This window comes from Galeopterus variegatus, unplaced genomic scaffold, assembly GCF_000696425.1.
Source record: "Galeopterus variegatus unplaced genomic scaffold, G_variegatus-3.0.2 Scaffold10921, whole genome shotgun sequence".
Taxonomy (NCBI): Eukaryota; Metazoa; Chordata; class Mammalia; order Dermoptera; family Cynocephalidae; genus Galeopterus; species Galeopterus variegatus.
The window spans coordinates 42,635-47,444 of NW_007737032.1; the positions used below are offsets into that span (position 1 = coordinate 42,635).

The following is a 4,810-nucleotide window of genomic DNA, read 5'->3' on the forward strand; positions in this document are numbered from 1 at the left end:
AATAGAAAATCTTTTTTTTTTTTGTTGCCGGACACGAAAAAAGACAAAACGGGAAAAAAAAAAAAAAAAAATTCAGTCCATAGTAGTGAGTCAAAGTGGCTCTTACATATTGCTATGCTGTTTTAAAATGGTGTTTCAGGGCCGGCCCCGTGGCTCACTCGGGAGAGTGTGGCGCTGGGAGCTCCAAGGCCGCAGGTTCCAATCCTATATAGGGATGGTTGGTGTGCTCATTGGCTGAGTGTGGTGATCCCCTTACCAGTAAAAAAAAAATGGTGTTTCAATTCATAAGACCACCATCAGAGTGTGGAGATTCTGGTTCCACTTCAGTCTTACCAAGCAATGAGTTTTAAAAGATTAATTTACTAATCTGCAAAGGAAGAAGCATGACCTCCTTCAATAGTTCTCCATAAAAATTATTCTTAAATCCCTTCAGGGGCCGGCCCGGTGGCGCACTGGAGAGTGCACCGCTTGGGAGTGTGGCGGTGCTCCCGCCGAGGGTTCGGATCCCGTGTGGAGACCGGTTCCCGCTCACTGGCTGAGTGTGGTGCGGACGCAACACCGAGGGTTGCGATCCTGTTACCAGTCAGTAAAAAAGACAAAAAGGAAAAAAAAAAATCCCTTCAGATTGAGTTGTTGTTGACAAGAGGTGGTCAAAGCCCCTTTCCACCTTCAGTATGTCGATACGACAAACTTTGAACAGGCAAAATCATTCTGTTGTTTATTCAGACTGAGGGGGTAAACAAAACAAAATCTCACTGTATTCCAACAATAAAATTTTTTTTGCTTATACAACATGTCCACTGTGAGTCACGTAAGGCTCTACTCCGTATCATCTTTACTACAGGATCAAAGTTGACAGAGCAGCCTTTTTGGAATAGTATCAGTCAGTCATGATGAATGAAGGTAAAAAGACATGGTGATCCATCTGGTGACTCTTAAAGCTTCTACTACATTTCTGTCCATATTTCATTATAAGGCATTCAACAGGGCAAGTATGTGACAGGGAGTGCTACCTAGCAAGGGGCACTGCAGGGTAGGAACCCAACTATTTGGCAAACAGTAATACAATCTACTACAGTTATACCTTTTTTCTCAGTTTATTAAACAAGAGTATCATTATTGGAGACAACATTCAAAACAGCCTATTTAAATTTAGCAGAGACATGACTACAATGATGAGGTTTTGGACCCTCCCAAAAGACCCCTGACTACAGATATGGACGGATGCAAGTACTCTTCTGTGTAATGCTACATAATGGGTCCTAGAAGGTGTCAGTGCTGACATGGGCCCAAGAGGCAGAAGAAAATCACAAGTGTTGATTAAGTACAGTGTGGCTAGGGTGCATTGCGGTATATTGGATGATCACAACTGTGATATATTTATATTGTGTCAACTGAGTTTTAATGGGACAGTTTCCAGAATTCTTTTCTTGAATTCTTCTGGGCTACCCAGGCCCACAAGAGATATTTTGCACTTGAAAGGTCATAGGGAGCACCACGCAACTCACACAGGTGGAGGCCAATTTGTTGAGTCCCCTTGTTGGTATGGGGCAGCAGCTGACTCTTTACTTCATCTAGCTCCTGCCAGACCTCCTCCTTCAGCTTCTCCAGTTCCTGGGACAGCATGTACAGCTCCAGCGGCAGCACCTAATCCACAACTCCTCTATCCCTTCACACAGTGAAAATTAACGTCTTTGTGATGTTGATTATCCTATTCCAGATATGAAAATATCATTCCATTTATTTGAGTATTATTTTGTTTTCCTCTTTAGCATTTAAAAAATTTCTTCATGTGGCATGTACAATTTTTCATGTTTATTCCTAGGCCTTAGTTCTTTTTTTTTTTTTTTTTTTTTTTTTTTTTTTTTTTTTTTTTTTTTTTTTTTTTTTTTTTTTTTTTTTTTTTTTTTTGTCTTAGTTCTTTTGAACTGATTATCGATTGGGGCTTTAACCAAACTACATATTTTAATAGGTTATTTCCCGTACACATGATATCTGGTGATGAATTGGTATTAATTCTGTACTCACACACAAAACTAAATTGGAATATAACATGTAACTGTTACACAGGGGTGAGAGCCCCGCCCACGCCCGCTCCAGGAGGCGGGGTCGGGATGGCGGGGCGGGGCCGCGGGCGAGGGGCGGGGCCGCGGGGCTGAGCCCAGGACTCCTGCAGACGTAGGGGGACGGCGGGGCCCGCTGTCCTGGACAACAGGGGTCCTAGTTCTGGAAGCCGATGTGTCCTCCCGCTGCCTCCTTTCCCGCCCCTCACTCCTCAGCCCCCGTGTTGTCCTTCCCGGACCCCAGGCTCTGGACACCACTCGAGTGAGGTTCTGGGAACACATTTTCCTGCTGCTTCACGCCCTCTCGGCCACAGAAGTGTGGCATCGCTGGTTACAGACGTGCCCGTCTGGCGACATTAATGGGAAAGTCCGAAATAGTAGCAAACGTAATCCAGAGCAGCATATTCAGAGAACAATCGGCCAGGAGCAGGTAATGGAAGGAGGGATCAATGATAAGGAATCTCTTAATTCGCTGTAGTAAGACACCAAAAGAGGATAATCATGGGGTCACTTCCACAGATGTTGAAACTATAAAATAAAAAGGGTTTTGTTTTACCAGAGGCATTTGCTTTAGTCTTTTACAAACACCACAAAATCAAATGGCCACTGTGATCATTATGTGCCTTTTTGTGACATCACAATCACATACATGCACATAATATAGCATTTACTCGGGGCAATCGGTTTTAGTGACACTTGGGTTTCTTCCATAAATCCTGTATTTTTATGAGACAGTGCTGCGGGTCAGTCGCTCTGAATGTCCACACAGTCCAGCCCCAAATGATGCCGCTCCTGTTGTTCCAACTGAAAATACAGTAGATAATTGAAGAATAGGTTTAGAGTGAGGATTTTAAGTACAAATCTTACTAAGTTTATATATATATATATATATATACATAAAGTTGATATGATGTTGATATCTATCAACATCCTATCTGTATTGGAACACTTAATAGAAGCATAATTTCACTGTTTTCTATTTGTTTACTTTTTAAATTAAATAGAATGATCTAGGAGTGATGAAGGATTCATGTATGAAGGCTGCTATTTGTTCTCCCAAATCTGCTCCTCGTCTGTCTTCCCCATCTTGGTAAATGGCAGCTCTTTCCCTCCCATTGCTGAAGCCGAATGCCTTGTCGTCGTCCTGGAATCCTGTTTCTTTCATGCCGTGCGTGACCTCCGCGTGCCCGTCCTCAGCTGTGTCTTCATTACTCCACTAGACCTGACCACTCCCGTGCACTTCCGCTGATGCGACCCGTGTTCAAACCACGTTACCGCTTTCCTGGATTATTCTAACAGCCTCCCCACTAGTCTCCTTATCCCCTTGCTCTACGATGGTCAGTTCTTGCACATATCTTTTGCTGAACATGTTCATGTATTTCTCCTGGGTAAAAATCTAGGTATTACGATTACTGGGTCAGGGGATGCTTATGTTTACCTTTAGTAGAAATTGCCACAAAGCTTCACCATTTGGTTAGGCCCATTGACACTCCCACCCGCAGTGCAATTTCATAGCAGCATCAAGGAAGGCGGTTGTATGAGGAGAGAAAATACGGCCTCAGTCCCACCCCATTAATGCCACATGTGCATTCATTTTTCCTCACCCCTTTTTCATTTGGAACATGCTTTCTTCATGCCATTTGAATGACACAGTAGCATGTAGAATATCTGTGTACATGTCATATTGGTGGTGGCCATGAGGCTTCAGTGGGATATGATGTCAACTCCAACCCACAAGACAGAGCTGATGGGGTCTTGCGGGCCCACATGGACAGGGCTGCCTCTGTTGGGATGTGAGGTCCAAGGCCACGGTTCAGGGAGGGCAGGGCCTGGTCAAACCCCCTGTGTATTCCTTCCTTCCTCTGAGCCCTGTCTACTCACGAGTGCTTCTATACAGCGGAATGGCGGTGAGTGTGACAGCTTTGACAGAGAGCAAGGACTGAGAAATGGCAATAAGCAGCCTGGAAGATGTGTGTTGCAGAGGGCACAGGCCCACCTCTGGCCTTGCACTACAAAGTCTGTATTTAGGATATGAGTTTACCCAAGGGGTGTGAATCCCATCTAATCCACTGGTGTGAACATCAAATCAGAAACTGGGTGTGGGTGTAAAGGAAACATCTCTGAGTTTGCAAGGGATTGGCATTTCAGCTGAGCCTTCCCTCTTAGTAGGAGAATAGACACCGAAATAAACATGTATCTCGTCCACAACTTGAATGTTGCGCTCAGTGCAGATGCAGAATGAAGGCTTTGGGCCACAGCCTGGGATCAAGGATACTTTGCATTGTGATGATAGACAGGGCATGGCTTGGCACCACCTGTGTGAGAAGAAGCGAGACTGCGGTATGGACTAGCGTTCTGAGCAGGCTTGGAGTATTGTTTCGGTTCCAGCGTTAATAAAAAAGGACATCCCCCTTCCCCCCTAAAAAAGGTTGGAAAAAATAGTAATATTTGGTTACTTTGCAATATCTTTCATTGGAGGCACTAAGACCAGTATGAAAATGCACCCCTGTGAGATCCGCCCATGCTATCTTCCCATGGAAAATTCCTTAATATAGTGGACAAAGTTTCCCTAAAAGAAAGTGGTTGGTTTACTTAGAATCTTTGGATGTAGGCCTTGAGTATCTCCTAGTCTAGGGTTTTCCTAACTGTGACCTGAGGAACACTGGTGTGCCTGAACTATTAGGTGTTGGTTCTATAGTCACACATCTTTGTGAGTGGCATACAATACAAACACCTCTTGGAGATCT

At 44.2% G+C, this 4,810-nt stretch overlaps 1 pseudogene; it reads left to right on the forward strand.

The window, feature by feature from the left end:
* LOC103610319 overlaps positions 1 to 3,312 on the forward strand; it is a 12,670-nt pseudogene extending 9,358 nt beyond the window's left edge.
* Positions 3,313 to 4,810: the final 1,498 nt, after the last annotated feature.